Source organism: Mixophyes fleayi, chromosome 1 (genome assembly GCF_038048845.1).
Source record: "Mixophyes fleayi isolate aMixFle1 chromosome 1, aMixFle1.hap1, whole genome shotgun sequence".
In the NCBI taxonomy this organism is placed as follows: Eukaryota; Metazoa; Chordata; class Amphibia; order Anura; family Limnodynastidae; genus Mixophyes; species Mixophyes fleayi.
This window is the reverse complement of record NC_134402.1, coordinates 54,930,282-54,953,110: the sequence shown is the minus strand read 5'-3', so window position 1 is coordinate 54,953,110 and position 22,829 is coordinate 54,930,282.

Below are 22,829 nucleotides of genomic sequence, written 5' to 3'. Positions count from 1 at the left end.
ATATTAATGTTGTAAGTATCTTATAGAACATCAGCAAAATAATTTAAAAATTACTAATTGGATGAAACACTTAGGATTATTTACAGGACCCGCACATCACACATATTTATTTATATACATTCTCTTCCTGTAAATGTAAACACTCAGGCTAAATAAATTGAATACACAATAACAATAAAAATAAGATTGTGTTATCTTTTCTATGGATGTCTACTTTATTCTGCAAAATGTACATGATGTATGTTTGACCACAGGTGTGCACTACAGGGATGAGTTAAGACGAAGCCGTCAGAATGATAACACTCATGGCTTGATGAGTTCTTATTTTAAGACACATCTGCTTTAGACCATTATAATCTATGTGGGAAATCAGAGATGTTGGATATGTCCCAAGGCACATAAATGATTGCATATACTTTTGTCTAGCTAGTGTTTATAAATGTACAACAGTGCTGATATAGCTGAATTCACTACCTGTTATATGTGCTTCATGAAGTAAAAAATTAAACAACCAATTACTTTTTACAAGCAGTCTAAAAGTCAATGCTTACCTGGAGATTTCACACAGAAATCCAGAAGTACTTTCAATTTATTGTAAGGAAAACAAAATTAGATCTTGCCAGAATTACAGAGCAAATATATACCAGCCTTCGAAAAAAGGTTGACAGATTTCCAGTAACAATTGCTAAGGTATCCGATTGCACAGTGCAGTTTTAACTGCAATCACACTCATCATTCATCACACTCAGAGGTAGTTTACTAAAAGAAAACTGTAAGTGTAAAAAGAAAAGTGATATCTGGAGATATATGAAGATTTTAAACTCAACATTATATACGGCGAGCGATTGTGAGCACCAGTGGCCGTAGCATTGAGACAGGTGATGTGGTCATACTATAAAAATTAGAATTTATGATAGTAATATGATGAAACAGTTAACATACGCCAATCACAAGTACCTTCACATGCTGGAAAATTGCGATTGGCAAACGGTGATGGAGAATCTTGGGGAATCTGACATATAACCTATAAATTGACACTTTTATATTATATATATATAAAACATAAGTGTCAGTTGCACAACTAATGTATAGGCTATATCATCATCATCATCACCATTTATTTATATAGCGCCACTAATTCCGCAGCGCTGTACAGAGAACTCATTCACATCAGTCCCTGCCCCATTGGGGCTTACAGTCTAAATTCCCTAATATACACACACACACACACACAGACTAGGGTCAATTTGTTAGCATCCAATTAACCTACTAGCATGTTTTTGGAGAGTGGGAGGAAACCGGAGCACCCGGAGGAAACCCACGCAAACACAGGGAGAACATACAAACTCCTCACAGATAAGGCCACGGTCGGGAATTGAACTCATGACACCAGTGCTGTAAGGCAGAAGTGCTAACCACTTAGCCACCGTGCTGCATAGGCTATGTGTCAGATTCCCTAAGACTTTCCTTCACCGCTAGCCAATCACATTTGCCCAGGATGTGAAAACACTTGTGATTGGCTTGTGGTGAAAGGGAAGAGAAGTATAGGGTATCTTTCTTTCATCATTTTGTCAGTTTACAAATTAACAATCAACTCAGGTATTTAGACAAAAGAACAGTTTATGCGACTATTTAATGTTTCAAGCAAAAGAAAAATAATGTTTTTTTAGAGAAACATTTATTTTAATTAGTCTGTTTTCCATATGTTTAAAATGAATCTAAAATTGTATTGTAGAGTCATTTTTTTACATTCTAAAGTAACCAGATAATGCCATTCAGTGCTTACTATCTTAAACATATTAAATGTAAATATATGTATCATAAGAATTAAAAATACATGGCAGTGGTTATTTATATTGAAGGGTTCCTTTATTTCCCATTACTAATCTCAGACATTTTGCTATATTTATGCAGCAATGCAGTATTGTGACAGGTTTTCTATTTTTAAAATATGTCCTATGTGTAAATATAGAACGATGAAGGCCTGAGGTTTACATTTGCCAAAGGGAAAAGCATCACTAAGTACACAAATCTAGAGATTTACTTGCTGCATTACTGCGGTATAAAGATTAAAATAATCTCATACAGTAATCTCCCTTCGTCCTGATGTTGAACTGTATTCTCCTTTCAAATATGACAATTTTAGCGAGTTAACATCTTTGAAATATTACCATTAATATCATTAGTTCTGAGAAAAATATTATTTTCTAGGTTTTAATGTCTGTTGCTATCTGATGCATTTCTCCAAATTACTGATCATATGAACACATGTTCTACTAATTCATCTGACATCTGTTACAGTAAAGATAGGGGCAATGCATGAGCTCGTTAGGGCTCCCATGTGTTAATACTTTAACAGGAAAGCTACAATTTTCTGCCACTGTAAGCCTTTAACTCGAATTCACTTTGTATTTAGGCTGTCAGTACATCTGGAGTATATGGATAGGAATGAACACTTATGGCTGTTTACAGCACTTAGTACCCACTAGATAGTAAAGGGGGGCTTTTTGAGGCAAACATCATGTCACATTGATGTCCCAGTTTTCTGTTCTATAGTTTTAAGAGCCCCACATTTATTATAAATGATGACAGAATTGGATAACACACTCTTATTTCGTTTATACAGAAAAAATAACTTCAACATATCCTTATAATCTACACTCCAGACTGTATTATTTCTGTTTATACATAACTGATTCTATGAACAGTGTAATAACACTATTATCAGTTATACAAAAATTTAACATCACGTTATGGGCGTCGGGATTACCAAAACAGAGGGGGACTATACAGATAAAGTGTACTTTTAGACATATTGGGCTGTTTAATTTTGTGTTAAATATGTAATTCCATACTGTGCACAAAAAATGCGCAGATGTTGTCACATCTTACGCTTATGACTCCAAATGCTGGAGAGGCGGAATAGGGGAGGGATGGGGTGGGCAAGGGTCAGCCAAGTACAGTAAAGGTGTGTTTATGTACAGGGCTGCCAAGAAGAATTCAGGGCCCGGGTACAACAAATTCATGGGGCCCCCCTCATAGTGAAGTAAGCCCCAAAATTTTTTTGCGCCGCCGTAAAGATTTGCTATATGGTCATATATTCAGGGGCGTGGCTAGCCAAACGGCAGTGCAAAAATTTTGGGAGGTGCGGTCATGCATTTGGGGGCGTGGCAAACGTGCCATTGGGGCGTGGCTAACATAAAAACCACTAGGCTCTCAATTCGCCGGAGCGTCACATATGTTTAAGCACTCCTGACTTTCAGGACATCTACCACCACAGGGTAGTATACAAACAATGCAGTGTGTACACAAACAGTTCAGTCTTGGCCTACACCTTACATTGGACACAACATTCACCAAAAATTGGTATTGTCCCTACTAGAATCACAACATTTCACACACTGTGCTGCTCTCTCCTACCTGTTCTTCTCACTTTCTCCACCTGTGGCTGCTGCTTTCTTTAGTTGTGGCTTGTCCGGATCCAGAAATGTTGAAGGACCTATTTTGAAAAAAAAATGGCTACATTTAGAAAATTACAGCCAGCCCCAGCGTTAAATCAATAGCACCCACGATTAATAATTAGGCCTTCCTCCAGCTCCAATATTACAATAATGTGCCCCTTCATCATCGCCATGCCTTATGATCACACTGTGCCCTCCATGCTGTTTTTGCCCCCTTCATCTGGCTCCCCTTCATCAGACTATACTATGCTGCTCCCCCCCTTTTTCAATCCCACTGTGCCATGCCTCCCCCCCCCCTTTGTAACCCCACTGTGTCATGCTGCCCACCATTTTTTAACCCCACTGTGCCATGCTGACCCCTGTTTATTAACCCCACTGTGCCATACTGCCCCGTTTTTTAACCCATCTGTGCCCCTCTCATTTTTTCACCCCCTCTGTCATGCTGCTTTCCCATTTTTTAACCCCTCTGTGCTCCCCCCTCAATTTTTAACCCCTCTGACATGCTGCTTTCCCATTTTTTAACCCATCTGTGCCCCTCTCATTTTTTAACCCCTCTGACATGCTGCTTTCCCGTTTTTTAACCCCTCTGTGCTCCCCCCTCAATTTTTAACCCCTCTGACATGCTGCTTTCCCATTTTTTAACCCCTCTGTGCCCCCACTCATTTTTTAACCCCTCTGACATGCTGCTTTCCCATTTTTTAACCCCTCTGTGCTCCCCCTCATTTTTTAACCCCTCTGACATGCTGCTTCCCCGTTTTTAACCCCTTTGACATGCTGCTTTCCCGTTTTTTAACCCCTCTGTGCTCCCCCTAATTTTTTAACCCCTCTGACATGCTGCTTTCCCATTTTTTAACCCCTCTGTGCCCCCACTCATTTTTTAACCCCTCTGACATGCTGCTTTCCCATTTTTTAACCCCTCTGTGCTCCCCCTCATTTTTTAACCCCTCTGACATGCTGCTTCCCCGTTTTTAACTCCTCTGACATGCTGCTTCCCCGTTTTTTAACCCCTCTGTGCCCCCCCTTATTTTTTAACCCCTCTGTCATGCTGCCCACCCGGTTTTTTAACCCCTTTGTGCCCCCTCATTTTTTAACCCCTCTGTCATGCTGCCCCCCCCCCCCGTTTTTTAACCCCTCTGTGCCCCCCTCGTTTTCCTCCCTTCACTTACCTTTTCTCCTCTCTTGGTCTTCTCTGCTGCTCTGTGCTCCATTGCTCCAGACTGACTGAATGCTGGGCATGACATGATGACATCACACCCAGCATTCAGACAGTCTGAATAGAGCACAGAGCAGCAGAGAGGAGGGATGCCGGCTCCGCGATCAGGTGAGTATGTTTTTTTTTTTTTTTAAACTAGCCTGCTCCCCCCACCAACGACCGAGCCCCCCCCACCCCCCCCGCCAAAAAAAAAAAAAAAAAAGGAAAGGAAAAAAAACGTTTTGAAAAAAAAAATTAAAAAATTTAAAAAAATCAGCAGCGCAAGGGCCCGGGCCGGGCCCCCTGACATGCCGGGCCCGGGTAATTAGTACCCGCTCCCCCCCCCTCTCGGCGGCCCTGTTTATGTAACTTGGGTAGACCTGGACACAGATGCACATCCACCTATAAGGGGTCGTATCTATTACAGGTACAGGAGTGCTGGTGCAAGAATACACAATGAGGATGAGGAAGAATGGCAGCACTAGTTAGCCCTTCTGATTGGGTGATAGAGTATTGAGCCTGTAGCTGATAGTATTTAATTAACATTTGTAGCTACTGTATTGTAAATTGTGACTGTCTATTTGCATTACGTATTTGATAATTCAAATTGGGCAGTGACAGGGAAGGAGATTCTCATTTGATTTTTAAAGGTGAAAACAACTGATATTTGTATTTAATTTAATTTAATTTGCTATTTTGTATTTTTGTTTGTATTTAATTGCTTGTAATATGGTAAATCCATCTCTCACATTTATTAATAGCTGTCCAGTCAATATTCTCCCCTTATATATATTTTACATTTCATTACATTACTATATTGTTTACAAATATTTACTACTAACACTGCCAAAACGCATCTTTTAGCTATCTATATGCTATCCAGAGCGGCCATCAGGGGGTACGGCCAGTACTGCTGTGAGGGGCCCGGACAGACTAGGGGGCCCGGACAGACCTCTCCGTCTGTCCTGACTCCCTGGACTGTCCGGGCCCCACCGTCACTGACCGTGCTGCCTTTTATTTTCTTACCTTCGCAATGCTGCAGCTCTGCCTCCCAGACTCTGATAGGCTGGGAGCGCGGCTCGGTCATGTCATCACCCCGCGCCGCACTCCCAGTGCATCAGTGACTGGGAGGCAGAGTTGCAGCATCGTGGAGCAGAAAGTAAGTAAATGAGCTATTATTTTTCTTGAGAGGGGAGAGAGGGAGAACCCGGGGGACCATAACTGTGGAGGGAGGGGGGAAAGGGAGAGCCTGGGGAACCATAATTGTGGAGGGAGGGGGGAACAGGGAGAGCCTGGGGGACCTGATCTGTGGAGGGAGGGAGGGGGGAAGAGGGGGACCTTAACTGTGGAAGGGGGGAGAGGGAGACCTTAATTGTGGAAGGGGGAGAGAGAGGGACCTTAATTGTGGAGGGGGGAGAGGGAGAAGGGGACCTTAACTGTGATTGGAGGGGAGAGGGGCACCTTAACTGTGGGGAGAGAGGGGGACCTTAACTGTAATTGGGGGGGATATTAACTGTGGAGGGGGAGGAAGACATTAACTGTGGGGGTAGAGGGGGCATTAACTGTGGGGGGAGGGGGACATTAACTATGGGGGGAGAGGGGGACATTAACTGTGGGGGGAGAGGGGGACATTTACTGTGATTGCGGGGAGGGGAAAGGGGGACATTTACTTTGGGGGGAGGGGAACATTTACTGTGATGAGAGAGTGGGGGAAATGTACTGTGATGAGGGATAGGGGGCGCATGTATGGCAAAGATGGAGGGGTGCACTTGTATGGGGAGGGGGGCACATGTATGGGGAGGGGGGCACATGTATGGAGAGGGGGGCTCCACCAGATTAATTAGTACTGGACCCAGGGAGGGGGGGCCCCGCCAGATTAATTTGTACTGGGCCCCACAGTTTCTGATGGCAGCCCTGATGCTATCCATATGCTTTCTCTACACTATAACTGTGAGTAAGTACACCCCATTTTTTTATGTGTGCGTTTCCTAATTATGTTCGTCCAACTCTACATGAGTCCCATGGTTTGACTGGGCCCATATGATGTGTGTTGGATAAGGGTAGACAGCATGATCACCAAACCACATAGCCAATGCTCTAACAATCTTCCACTCTGAAAGAAGAAAAAAATGTATTATCTACTAGAACATTTTCAGAATTTTTTTATATTTGTTATTAATATTATAATTATAGGAATTTGTTGCTACGATCTGCCAAGTTTACTTTTTACTTATTAAAAACTTAATTAGAATGAGCTTTCCATTACATAATGGCCAAATGAGGTTGCATTGTATTTTCTCTTTCACAGATATGCAATTTGTAATGTAGTCACTACATTACAATACAGAATTTTATGTGTTTAAAACTTGGAGTTGTACTCTTTCTTTTTTAAATAACTGCATTGGAGGCCAGAGGTCAGACATTCAGCATTCTGAATTGCCTCAGTCTAGCTGTGATGTAACCCAAGGGACAATCAGACTCAAAATATTTACAATGCTGAAGCCTGCTCTAACATTATCCTTAGTACACAAGATAGTCTCTAGTCTTGTGCTAGGGGGCTTTTACTTGTTTTATGCAGTACCTGGATTTTAGAGATTTCCAGTATGAACACTACGGAGAATTGTGTTAGTGAAAACAGAATGTCTTTACTATTGAACAAGGATCAAGCTGGTATAACTAGGCACAGTCAGTGTACAGTCAGTGGTTAAACAGCTAGCAATTGCAGAGTTCAATGGGATAAATAACACATAATTGTCAGGATAAGTGGGTTTGCTGGGAAGCTGGAGCAGGAAAGACTGATGTCCAGATTTAACAGATTAACTGCAGCACTGGGTAGAAGGATAAACAGGATTACCAGGTTTGACAGATAAAGTAGGATTCCAGAACTGGAGGCATGAGGCAAAGGTTAGCCAGTTGGCATGAGACACTCGATGATCCACGGGAGGATCAAGCAAAAGCAGGCTTAGGTAAGCCAGGTATTATAAGCTAGAAGATCCACAAAATATTGGCGAGTAAGCAGGAGCAAGGTGAAATGAAGCCGGGATCTGGGTCACAAGATGAGGTGCAAAACGTAGGAACAAATGGGAGTCAAATGCCAGTAAGGAAGTCAGGATCAGCTCACAGGAGTTTTCACTGGGAGACCAGCAGCAGTTACAATTGATGAACTGGCTCCAGTCTGTAGGTAAAGGCAGTCTAATAAAGGCCAGACATAGGTGACCACGATCCAGCTCAGATGATGAGAGCTTAACCCTTTGCAGGCAAAAAGAAACTGTCCAGGTACAACAGCAGAACCTCTGATAGCACAGAGGTACTGTAGGCCTAATTCAGAATGAGTCTTAAACACTGGAGAGTTACCACTATCTGAGGAGACACAGCATATCAATTTATTTCCTAGCTCAATATTCTATCCAATAACAAGCATAAGGTTATAAAAGCTAAATTAATTATTTTTCCCAAAAAAAGAAGACCCATAATACTTAGGGGAAATTACAGAAATCAGTATTTGCAGTGAAAACTATTGTAAACACTAATTTTGATTTTGGATAAATTAGCCCATTAGTTATTCGAGTAGAACACTCATAACACTAATTAAATTCTGAGTTAAATATTTTCAATGAGGCTATATATATATATATATATATATATATATATATATACATACAGTATATATATATATATATATATATATATATATATATATATATATATAGTAATGTTATATGATATATGATATATAACAGTAATGCATTGTAATGAATTATTGCTGCCTATTTTGTCAAAAAATGATCTTTGGGCTGGGTAACATTCAGGGCCATATTTACTATGTAGGCATAAAAGGATATATACCTGGGTTAGCACTGGTAAAACAGCCATGTTACTATACTTTTGTTCTGCATGTCCACGTACTTTCCATGTACCTGCATGTAAGTTTATTAGGTTAGGTGTACCCTATCTGTTTTCCATATCACACTGAATAAAGCAATTGTATATTTCCCAGATATTAAGTTTTGTGATAATGTAGCAGTAATAGTAAGGGCTTTATTAGCAAGTCTTTTTTTAATGGGTTTCCTTACTCTTGAGATGAACTTTGCTTTACATTAATACCTTCATTTTAATATATTTAATAGTCAACCTCTCTATGACATCATTGGTGCCTTCAGCAATCACAATGTTTATGACAGCATAAAAAGATTGCAAATAATAATAAAAAAAAACTTCAGATATAATGAAAATTATATATTACTACCCAAAGATCTGAAACAGAACTAGACTATAAGTATAATATATAAAGAATTTGTGAAAATTTAAATCTAAGGTCTATGAATTTAAATTGCCTACGAGTTGAATTTGAGTTAAAGTAGCATCAAATTGGATATGATACCAAGTGAATAACATTACAAGTGATACACATGAACTATATTGGTGCAATTACAAACCATTGTATAAGGACCTATTGAAGAATCTTCAACATTTATTGAAATTTTCAGTTTCATGGATTTGGGAAACATATTCTATGAAGTTAAATATATTTTCTGCAAACTTCTGACCTCCAGGTCACCACTGAGCTCAGTGTGCATAACTGATGTGGTTAGATTACTAAAAATCAATACGTTAATTTGACAAAACTAGAACTGTATTGCAAAAAATAAAAAAGTCAAAGTGTGTGAAGGTTTGGGAATTTTCTCATTTCATTTTGTAACTCTCCACATTTCCACTTCAAATAGATAATATACCAAGTTTCTCTGATAACAGAGCCTCTCTGAGATCACCAGTTAACCAGTCCTCAAGGATCTCTTAATGAACCAGGCTTTGAAGAAAATAATTTTAAACACAGTCAAGTTATTTATTTATTTTTTACGATTGAGTCACTGCATTATTTACCTGTATTCAAGGTTCCTCGTGCTGGATCATTTTATCTCTTAGGTAGCAGCTTATATTCCCAATAAGGCAATTTAAACTGTTGCATGTTACACTAGCTTTGACCACTAGTAGTCCACTGTGTAATGTCTGAATATTTATTAGGACCAAGCATTATAGTCTACAGTGTGTTTACTGTGCACATTGTAAGTACAGTCATAGATCAATAACAGCTTCATTACACAACTGTTGCACTTACCAGTTATGTATTTAGAGCGCTTTAGACATATGGTACATCTGATTATTACAAAAAGAATGCATCTTTTTGCTTGCAACATTTATATTGTGCACTGTGGGGTCTGTATCAGGTTGTAATGGGTGTAGTATGGTGAATGAGTGTGTTTACTGGATTATTTTTGTTTGGGTGGAAATTGTTGTTTTTTAAGTCGTTTTTGCTTTTTAAGTGTTTAAAAAGTCAAAATAGTCTTCTGGTTATGGCACCAGTAAAGGCAGTCACATAGGAGCTTTATGATTGTGGGTGAGGAAGTATGGAGACACTCCTAGAGCAGATGGTGGAGTGTAAATACTTTTGGACTAAATATAGTATAGTCATAAAATGTCAAATTAATGTAAGAGTGAGAGTTGTTGGCACAGTAATAATTATGACACATAAAGTAATGGACTGATTAATACTAATATGAATAAAGTGTAAATTAAGACAATGAGAATAGAAATAAAGAAATTCCATTTTGCAAGAATACACTCTTTTATTCATTTTCTATAATGTATTTTAGTTATAAAATTGTAATTTATTCAATAACAGCTTATTTTAAAATGGTTTATTCTTGTACTTTTTTACTATAATAGAGATGAGTCTTAGGTCCATTAAATTGAGCGTTCTGAGGTAGCAAAATTTCCAATCCAGGTGTCATGTGGACATGAAGAGCCCCAGCAATTTCAGCATAGGGCTGGTAGTCTGTGAGAGGGGTAGGCTGTTTTTTGTTTCCCTCACAGGGTATCCAGTCTTGTGTTCACTAGCCTGGGAAAATGGACCATATTTTATAGTGCTGGGACTGGTTACTTTTTTGGGGAGGTGGGACATTATGCTCATATTTAAATTATTTTGTTTATGTTTTTTATGTAGCACATTATATATAGTATTTTGTCTCATTAAAACTATATTACAAGAACAAATCTCCACCAGGTGTCTGCTGGTGCTTAATTCAGGGAATGTCATGTACAGCAAGGTATATTCCTGAAAGTGCACCCTCTCCTCACCTTAATCTCAGTAAATTAATCTTTCTTCACAAAATAAAATGTTGCAGCTGCAAAGCTTCACAAAATGAGTCACACTGGTGCACCTCTTCTGTACCTTACAGTGCTACATTGTGCAAAAACAGGCAAATAGCAGCCGCTCTGAGAGATTCTGTGATCTCTACTAAAATTAACATGACAAGAGAAGAAGATATGAGCAGCTCTCTATTGCCTTTATCAAATGAATACAGAGATGACTATTCAATTATATAGCTTTAAACTTATTAGCTTTACATCATACTTGCCAACTCTCCCGGAATGTCCGGGAGACTCCCGCATTTTGCGAGAGTCTCCCGGACTCCCGAGGGAGGCAATCTCCCGCATCTGGATAATTCTGCCCACTTCAAGCAGAATTATATCCCAAATGCCGCGATTCCCGGTGAATCGCAGCGTTTGGAGCCCCGCCCCCCTGTTACGCCCACTTCCTCCGCAGGCTCCCGGATTTAAAAAACAGAAGGTTGGTAAGTATGCTTTACATTTCACTGTAGTTCAATAATAAACCCGTAAATAAATATATCATAAATTAGGATATATATTAAGTCCCAAGAAAGTTCTTCTTTTTAGGAGGGCAACTTAAGCAGCTTGGGGGTATATTTACTAAACTGCAGGTTTTAAAAATTGCAGATATTGCCTATATCAATCATTCAATCAATCAATCAGATTCTAGCTTTCATTTATTTATTGCATTCTACAAAATGATAACTAGAATCTGATTGGTTGTTATAAACAACATCTCCACTTTTTCAAACCCGTAGTTTAGTAAATATTCCCCCTGGTCTCAAGTAAAGGAGGTGATACAGTCTATAGAATTATATCAGTCCCATCAAAACAGCAGACTATCGTAGATCTAGTTCTCCCAAATGATCATTCTTCCTTATAGAGGAAAGTATTGGAACATCCAAGTTGTATGAAAAGTGCTGTCTCCAAATTTTAAATCCAAACTGTGAAGACAAATAAGGATCTTTGACATGCTGACTTGACGCGTTTTTTCGCTATGATTACAGTTCCATCTGAAGCATAAACTCACTTATCTGGACTTAAATTTAAACAATGATTAGCCAATGGATTTAAAGTTATCATTAGTAACAAGCTGTGTAGTCTTCAGATCCCAATTAGTTAATCAGTGCATATACAAATAGAATTCTCTGCAAGTAAAGAAAAATAAGTAAACAAAAACATATATAACTAATGTAACAAATATAAAACATTTTCATATAGTAATCTGGGCGATATTTTAGGATTATGTTTTAGCATTTGCAAATTAATAAAAATATAATAATATAACTAATTGAAATGCCCTGATACAAATATTCATTGTGCAGCCAGGGCGTCACAGAACTAGCAATGAATAATTTAACACATGCTTCTTCCTTTTCTTTATTATAGTTTTTGTTGTCCCTTGTGTTGAATATAGATAAATTTAAATTTTAATTGTTGTACTAAAATACATTCAAATCTAGTTGCCTCAAGAGGTTAAATCAATCATTAACTATTTAAAGGTATTTCGGTTATACATTAACTATGTGTTATCATAAATTTATAACTTGCGTCTGGGCTATGAAGTGGTCATTTTGCTCTTTAGAAATTGCCTTGGCTGAACGGTGCAATATTTTATTCTTCACTCATAATTAATCAAATTTGTTGTATAAGTGTGCAAACATCCAGATAATACATCGGCATCTAAACTGGTGTCTCAACTTTCTTTATTTAGCCCTAATTTTGCAGATAATGAGGACATATGCCATAGAAATTGAAATGCATCTGAAATTAGTTAAGTGCTAGTGATTATTAGAAGCAGTTTGAGGATGAGCATTAAGAGACAGCAGTATTGTAGTGTGATATTCTACCCCAGAGGGATGATGATGATAAACATTTATGATCAAAGGTAGACAAATGAGGATGAACATTTATCACCAAGCAACAAGCCTAAACCCTGCTCATACAAATCTAAATCATTTGTACATTGTGCTAGAAAAGAAGCAATGTTAGTGCCAAGGGTAATGAAGCACAGAAAATTAGTGCTAATGATCCTCCTCCTTATTCAACATATTGAGAAAAAAAATGACTAGATGGCAAACCTTTTTTTCAGTTGTGAGCAATGCAAACGGTGAATTGATGTGGGAGTCATTTTTATTGGAACTCTGAACTATTTGAATATTCAGTGACTGCTTGTATCGTGTCTGATTCACACATCCCGGGAGATTACAACTTTCTGTCACATGATATATGAACTCCATCTGGTATGAATCTCATTTATCAGAGTTGCAGTTTTGATTTTATTGTTGTTTGATGTTATTTTATGTCAGAGTGGCATTTTATCTTTTTATTCCTTGTCCAATAAAACAGAATTATGCTATATATTTTTCCTGTTCACTCTATTTTTTTATGTGCATTAGAGGAGTCTCTACACTATTAACTACATGGAACACAGTTTATTGGCACGGTATCTCCTGTTGAAAGAGCCAATACTCCACCTTTGTGTGCATCTGATATAATCTCCTGTGCTTGACAACTACGGGTTGGTGTGAGAATAGTTACATCTGGAAAGCAATTGCGAGTCCTTTTAAATTTTATAAGAAATGCATTTTTCTACCCACTTTGTTTTGTATAAATGGGAGTGCAAACAGTGTATTTGCCTTTCGTGTTATATTTTGACAGTACCACACTATTTTTGGTTTCTTTTATTGATTTTTTATACTCACGGCCATATGTGGCACTGGAACAAGAGAGGAGAAACCCTTGGCATATAGGAATTTACTGTGCCTATCTTCTATTGAATCTTCAGGAACACCCACATGTGTAATCCTTGGATAAATCTGAATTATTATTACATCTTCCATTCCTTCTATGCATCTTGTGAGTATACTCACAGAGGGTTAGCAAGTGGATCCTGTGTATATCTAGAAGAATTTGTTTCACTGTGGACTTTTAAAAGGACTTGTTTCTTCCTCTTTTTGGTTTAGTCTTTTTATATATACCACAGAAAATGTGGTTTTTGACATTTTTTGCTATGTCTTTACTATAAGCGTGTCAGCTTACCCTCTTTATTAGTGCATTTATATTTACGTTTTGGAGAGACTGTTACTGATGTGTGTGCAGTACTCATTGGTGCACCTGCTGGATTATCTCACTATCTTTATTTTGGAAAAACAATCTGTATTTTCAGATTACAGTGGCATGTGACGTAGCCTCATAAAATAAGATGGCATTAGACAAACTAATTTCAGGAACTGCTTGTGGAGTTGTATCAAACAGGGATGATAAAGAGGGAAAGTCATGCAACTAGATACAGCTATCATTAAGCAGGCACATGATGATAATAAAAATATTGCCTGTTGCACCAGTTTCATTTGAGAAGCCCCATAAAAATGCTGCGGAATTAGTGGCGCTATATAAATAAATAAATGATGATTATGATGAAGTGATACTGTGAAAAAGTGATACTGTGAAGGAAAGTGTGTAAATGAAACTAGTAACACTGTTCCAGACAGAGCCATGGCAGCTCCAACAACTACAACCTTACAAACAGGTGCCAAGAAAGGTCTCAATCTAAGAAACAAAAGCAAACATTATCTAAAAAACCAATTGCCTTTGAGGTTACCAGGGAACAAAGCTTGGAATGTCAGCCCTTTTCCAAAATGTGGAAAGATGTCATAGCTTCCATGGGAGAAACATTCAAGATCTGGCGAACCAGATGCTAATTTTAAAAAGAAAAAGTAAGATGTTAATTGTACCTCTAGCACTTGTCCTTGCTGATGGTGATGATAATATTCATGTTGGTAGTTCTCAAAGCTTATATTTTAACACTAAAAAGAGAGCAAAATGTTATCTTTCAAGTATCCTCCGTGGTTTTTATTTGCTGTGATGTGCTGGCTGCTGCTCCCACAGATACTGTGATGGCTACCAGAAAGGGAGCCAGGCATGTATGAGCTAGGATTCTGCAACTCTTAAATTTTGAGCCACAATTTGGCTGAATGAGGGAGAACTGAATTTCTGGGATTCAATATAACCTGGTCAACTTATACGTTTGCAGTATTGAGCATTAGATCTGCATTGGTGTAATACATTGTGCTGCTCACCAGAGAGGATAATTAGGCAAGGTATTCAGTCCCACAATATTCCAGGTAAAACTGGGTTACAATTGTAAGAATAAAGTTTGAAAATGTTATATGGAGCAATCCAAAACCTCGTCAGGGGTGAGGTAACTAAACATCTTAAGCGACCTTTCACCTGATGATTTTTTAATACCACACTTTCTTTCTTCAGCAGCTTCATAGTCTATCATACTTTTCACTACTGCTCACAACCGGATTTCCTCCTTAGCAGTATCACTCATCACAGCTCACCACACTTAAAAGGTTCAGACTACCCCATTGCTGAAACAGACAATAACTTTATTTAACACCAGGAAGGAGAGACTGAAGCAGTTGCCATTACTGGCCCTAGGGAGTACACAGTGATTGCATGCAAGGATCACATGATGATATACTTTTCAGGCAGAAATAATCACTGTTTTATCTAGGGTATGGTCCAGCGCCTTTAATCTTGCTGAAAACTACTAGTTACTTGTGTTATAAGTTACTTAATTTGAAATTGTTCTTTATTTATTTCATACCTCTCTTTAGTAAACTACACTTGAGAGAAGTTCAATAAGTTGTTGCTTACAGTTTGTACAATTAAAATTGCATATCGAAACCAATGGTTTTGACTTTGCCAACAAGGATGTGTATTTGCAGTCTTTTTACAAAGTTCTTGGTATTGCTTAGCCCAGAATACAGTTTACTGGCGACATTAAGTGCTTTAATGAAAACAAATATTGAAGTAGATTAAGGACTGATACAATGTACCTGAAATGGTTAAATTCGGGTGTTGCTTTGCTGGGTCATTGTGTACCTCTTTTGAGATGTCCTTTAGCTCTACTGAGGAACTTAGTTCTATTGATGTTTTCCCTGAAATAACTCTCTCTTGCTTATAATTTTTATGTTAGATTCAATTCCACTTTGATTGTATGCTTGCTTCATGCTGCATGATGCTTTATGCTACATGATTGTTTGTGTTCTAAGATCATATGATTATTCTTTCTAATGTTCTCAGGCCAGAACCTTCTTTGACCTTATGGGATTAACATCAACTTGTTTATGACACTTCCCTTTAGAGGAGCATATAAGTTTCAAATTTGTTAAACTTAAATAAAAGGTTAATTTGTTTATCTTTTATGAAGTCACATTATTTAAAGTAAAAAAATCGACAATTTCTTAGTCCACTCATTTTACAGAATAACTACTATGTGCCACTGTGGAACATGTAATCACAATAAAATGACATTATACAATATGCTACAAATTACTTTTTGTGTAAATCAAGGGTACTTGACAAATATATATGTTAACATGTGGCTTGACCATTCAACAAATTCATTCACTTATGTTTTGGCATCACTTAGCTTGATGCCAATTAGATTGTACGCTCTTGAAATCAGGACCATCAGTCCAATTTGTCCAAGTTATTTTACTGTATTGTAAAAAGGTAGATTATTCTGATTGTTACAAATAAACATTACAGTCATGGCCAAAAGTTTTGAGAATGACACAAATATTATTTTCACAAAATCTGCTGCCTTAGTTTTTATGATGGCAATTTGCATATACTCCAGAATGACATGAAGAGTGATCAGATGAATTGCAATTCATTTTAAAGTCCCTCTTTGCCATGACAATGAAGTTTATCCCAAAAACAACATTTTGACTGCATTTCAGCCCTGCCGCAAAAGGACCAGCTGACATCAGGTCAGTGATTCTCTCGTTAACACAGGTTAGAGTGTTGACGAGGACAAGACTGAAGATCACTCTGTCATGCTGATTGAGTGATAATAACGGACTGGAAGCTTTAAAAGTAGGGTGGAGCTTAAAATCATTGCTCTTCCTCTGTTAACCATAGTTATCTGCAAGGAAACACATGCAGTCATCATTGCTTTGCACAAAAGGGCTCCACAGTCAAGGATATTGCTGCTAGTAAGATTGCATCTAAATCAACCATTTATCGGATCATTTAGAACTTCAAGGAGAGAAGTTCAATAGTTGTGAAGAAGGCTTCATGGCGCCCAAGAACGTCCAGCAAGCACCAGGACCCGTCTCCTAAAGTTGATTCAGCTGCGGGATTGGGGAACCACCAGTGCAGCGCTTGCTCAGGAATGGCAGCAGGCAGATGTGAATGCATCTGTATGCACAGTGAGGCAAAGACTTTTGGAGGATGGCCTAGTGTCAAGAAGACCAGCAAAGAAACCAGGAAAAACAATCAGGGATAGACTGATATTCTTGAAAAGGTACAGGGATTGGACTGGGATAAAATTATTTTCTCTGATGAATCCCCTTTCAGATTGTTTGGGGCATCTGGAAAAACGATTGTCCGGAGAAAGAAAGGTGAGCGTTACCATCAGTCATGTGTCATGCCAACAGTAAAGCATCCTGAGACTATTCATGTGTGGGGTTGCTTCTCAGTCAAGGGAGTGGGCTGACTCACAATTTTACCTAAGAACACAGCCATGAATAGACTATTGACTCTTTGCATAAACTTAATGTAATTTGCAATAAAAGACTTTGACACTTATTGAATGCTTGTAATTTTACTTCAGTATATCATAGCAACATCTGACAAAAAGGTCTATAAACACTGAAGCAGCAAACTTTGTGAAAACCAATACTTGTGTTATTCTCAAAACTTTTGGCCATGACTGTACTTTACATTTATTTCTCAGTTACACTTTTTTCGGTTAAATGGGTTGTACACATAATCAGTTAACTGTGAACATTATTCTTAACAGTTATTGGATGAAGACATTTAAAATAGGAGGAGGTTCAGTGCCGAAGAGGATGACACAGTGACTTCACATTGGTGGCATTTGTGACTGGACCCTAGAGGACCAGGTCCCCAGGCTGTGACCCATCTGTGTGCTTGTAACAACAGAGGTGCCTGGCATACTTTTGAGCACCTCTATTGTTTCACATGGCACCAGAGTGCTTAATACAAACACCAAAAATGTGGGTAATTTATTTATGACTTCCTCTCTTAATTCTCTCCAGAGACAATTAAAATTGTTCTTTCCAGTTCAAATACAAAGTGTATGGAAGTGAGCTAGCAATGTGAAGGGTATATCCTGTATTGACTTAAATAGGTTACACACAATCTACACATTCACATAATCAAAAGAATTTTGAATGCCAAAATAATATAGTTCAATCTATTCAAATGTTTCTCATTAATTCAGTGAGCAGAACGCTAATATTTGCAATTTTTGACAAGTTTAAGGAATTAAATAGATGACACAAAATAGAAGCCTATATGATAAAAAAAGTTTGTCTCAGCAGTTCAAAGGTAGATGCATACCATGAATATGTGCTTTGTAATATTCTAAGATAAACAAGGGTTATAAAAGATGGATTATATACTATTCTAGTGTTTGAATTTCTAAGTACTCCAGAATAGTTTGTTATTGTATTGATTAAAAGGTAAAAAATATAATGCTCTGCAATTTATGTCTCAAGGAAATACTTTGCTTTAGTGTACATTTGGTATAGTATGATTTTTCTGGTTGTGGATAACTATGGTTCATACAGGATCCACTACTACTATAACTTTCTTGACACTTGATCGATATACCATTCAAATCCAATGCTGTGTACATATAAAATGCAGATGTCTTGGCTTCCATATTAATGAAAAGGAATGTGGAACATTAAAATAGTAACATCATCTGTCAAAAGTGTAGAGAAGACAAGATATACGCAGTCTTCCAGTACTGATAGACCCAATGTAACCATTGCCTATCACGGGCTGACACTCTAGCTGCTGTTAGATGCGAACTCCGCTATATACAACGCAAAATAGATTAATGCTGGCAATAAGGGAGAGGTAAGACAAGCTTATTGGCTTAAAATAAATAAAGAAAATATTGTGTAACAATAAACTCTACCTTGGAACAGAGTAATGGAAACGTGTATCTTTTCGCTAATTTCCCCTATTTTTCATAGATTAATGTAATTATAAAAATATATTAATTTCACTATATTACAAGAGGAAAGTCTTATATGCCCAGCATAAACAATGAAAAATTTACTAGGGTACATGAGGCGTGTAAAAATAAAATATTGTTTCAACAGACTCACATCAAAGTTATAAAATGTGGACTAATAACAAAGATATAAAATGTCATGAAGGAGTAACATATTATGACAGTATCATGAATTGATTTGCAATACTTTTCTACAATAGCTATATAGTCCTCCCAATATGCTATTTTGTACTTATACTATAGACAATTTAAAGAAGGATGTCAGTTAACCTTCATTGTAAACTATTTTATAGCAAGATGAGCATATACTGTAACATTATATAAACATATTTGTTATACTTGTATTATATATATTTATATGAGTACTATAAAATGTACATTTTTATTTGAGAAATGTTAAAGTGGAATCTTTCTATGAAATTCCTTCACCTGGCCCAAATTATATTATATGTTTCATATAGCACGTCAGTAGAGTACAAATACCAAAATACTGTAAGCCACTCATTTCGATAAGTCTGTAAACAGACAAGTTTGAATGGCTATATAGTAGAGTATGTACCATATTCAAATAACAAAGACTCATCCTAAAATAAAGCAACAAAAAACAAAGCTCCATAATACTACTTATTAATAACATACTGTATATATATATATATATATATAGATATATCAATAGCAAGCCCACACACACACACAATTAATATTCTTTACTTTTCAACAGATTTCTATATACTATTAGTACAATTCATATTGTTGCAACCATCATTAATGTATGGTTCATGGGCAATGATCAGTAATGCTGCTTACTATTATTAATAATACTGAGAGCCATAGGTCTTGATGGTAGAAATGATGCTATCAGCAAAAAAAAAATAATAATTTTGGTTTTATGACGGCTGATTGAAAGGTCAGGCTGCAGTTCTTCCAAACAAAATCCTAATAAAACAACATTTTATTCTCTTTTTATTTTAAAATGTGCACACTATAATTTCCACCTCTTTTGGATTGTACAGACCCATATATTTGTGTACGTATGACAAATGATGGATGCGTCACTTATTTCAATAATTACCTTGATTGCATAATATCACTTATTTTAATAATTAACTTGATTGAATATCTAACAGACATTTTATACAACATCTATCACAATGCTTTTTTAACCATAACAGATGGTTTATGTAGTTCATTTTAAATATATAAGAACAAATACCTTGACATAAATGTTCGCAGGCAGTTAAAACCCAACTTCTATTTCAACCACAGCATTGTACTATTAGATATATCTGTATTATTTACTTTTATTTAATTCCCGAGATTTCAAACAATAATACAGTATTTGTATACTTTTAAAAAATACATGTACGCTTAGATTTTTTTGACAATCATGATTGTTAATGGCAGAAACAACTGTTCTCCCTCCTGCGTATTTCCTAATTTATATATCTTGCATTAGACGGAAGGAATCTTTTCGATATACACACATTTTATGATTTCAATGTTTCTTCAGTTTAGTAGTTTTATCTAGCAAACAGTGTAAGGGCCAACCTGAGAAAATATGTTACTATGGAGACATGCTCAAGGCAAGACTTTTCTATACTAGAAAAGGAAGCATGCCTTTAAAAGTGCTTATAATTAACCTTTTCGTCTAGCATTTTTTCCTTTTAACCTTTCACTGAAGACTATTATTCAGAAATGTCAAAGTTTCTATGCTCTTCATTTGTTAAAATGGTGTTTTGAAATATCTGTTGAATAGCAGCACACTGGTTTTACTTTGCACCAGACATATCCTTAGGACTATTTTGCTTCTGCTGCTGTTGTTATTGTTATTATCTCAATTATGATATTTTTTCTGACAAATGGAAAAGAATTTGCAGTGCAGGTGGAAGTCTACTAAACGGTGGTTTGTCCAAACTGCGGTTTGTAGACCATGTAATTTACTAAAGTCAAAAAGCACCCTTTAAACAGCATTATTTTAAGTAGTTAGATCTAAATCTTCAGTACTTGTTTTGGCAGGCGCGGGCTGGCAAGTCTCAGCCCGGGGGGCGCACAGGCGGCCGCATCACATGACACGCATTGCGGCCGCCTGTGCGCTGACACGACCGCATCACGTGGTTTGCGATGCGGTCGCCGATAATATTAATGAAATTTGACATCAACCGGGGTAGGTGGGGGGGGGGGGAAACAGGGGTCAGACTGAGCGGCCCGGGGGAAGCAGCAGGTGTTGTTGATCTGCTGGGTTAGAGGTTTTAGGGAGAAGTTGTCCTTGAAATCCCTCTCTGATTAGGAGGTTATTAAGACATTTAGGCTGAACCGTAGGAACCTCCTTAGTCTTGAATGTATTGGAGCTTACATGGTCCAACGCAATTTCTGCCCAAAACAATTTATTATGTGCTTTACAATTCATGGCCACATGATATTTTCAATCTGTGTTCTCCAAAGTAGTAGGCATTACACAAGCAACATTTTCTAAGTACTTTACTAGTGTCTTAAATGCACTAAAATGCTCAATGGCATGAGCCTTTTATAATCTCTCTGGATCACTTATAATTTTGGAGCTAAAGATTGCACACTTGTTGGTCTGAGACCATCACAGCTAAGCGCAGAAGTATATGCTAACAGACATCACTAGCCCTCTATCAATGTGCATTTGATCTTTGATCTTTTTCCTTGAAAAAGCACCTAGCAAAACGCGCGTCTGCGAGACGCCACGCTCGCTGACTCACTCACTTATATATACACACAAACTTAATATACTTACCCTCTTACAAGCCGATTATTATATCGGTCACTTTAGGGGGGTACACCACTGAATGAATGACTCAATAGTGTGTGTGACTCTCAGAACATGGTGTATAGACATGCACTCTGTATAACTTTCCAAAACAGATTGTTTGGTCATCATCAGATGTAGTTTCTCACTAGTGGGATACACCTGAGAATAAGGCTGCATAAAACTTTTGGAGAAAAGGTAGTTCAGCAACTGCTCCATAATTTAGCAGCAATACTTAACTTTAAGACTATATCAAACTATTATATATCTGGCAGTAAAGCAGCTCTATATGCAGCACTGGTTCAATAAGAAACTCCTATATGAAACATAAAATGGATATGAATTAGCCTTAATCTGGAGGCAAATAATAACAATGTGGATGTTAGAACTGATGGAAATGTATGTAATTATACCCTGATGTTAATCTATAACAATAATAACCACAACACACACAATTAATAAACTACTTTATTCTAAGGTGGAAATATGATCATATATTACCAATATTAATAACTAAGTGAGCAGCAAGGTGGCTCGGTAGCTTTGCTACCCTTTTAACAGCAATATTTTAGTTATTCCATAGAAATTCCAATTCCCTTTTTTAAGTATTTCACTAGTTTAGAGCCATGATAGGAGGTATGATTATTCTCCATTTTTAAAATATATCAATAAAGCGTAATGCATAAATTATTTACTATAGAAAATATATAAGTCATTGAGTGTACAATATATACACTTTTCTCTTCTTTTTCCTTTTTGAATTTTACCATATGTGTGGGTACACCTCCCTTCATAAAAAGAAATTGTGTACAGTAGTCACAATCTAACTAAACAATAGACATAGGGATATATGACTTTTCTTGGTGCGGTGTTAAAACTTGTATAAGTCTGTTTATTTTGCAATCGTTTTTTGATGCATTCGGATTTTGTTTGTAGGCCTTGTCGTTATCAGATTTGTGGTCATCGTTCAAGCATTCAACCCCTTAAATCAAGGGAGTGAATATATGTAAAAGGATGTGCTAATGTCAATGAAGGACTAGCAAGACAAATCCGCTAATGACTATTTAATAATTAATGCCATTAATGTCATTGACCACTCACAAAAGCAGATTCCAGTTTACCCAATGCTACTCTTTTTCTGTTGTAAATTAACCCTGTGTTAGA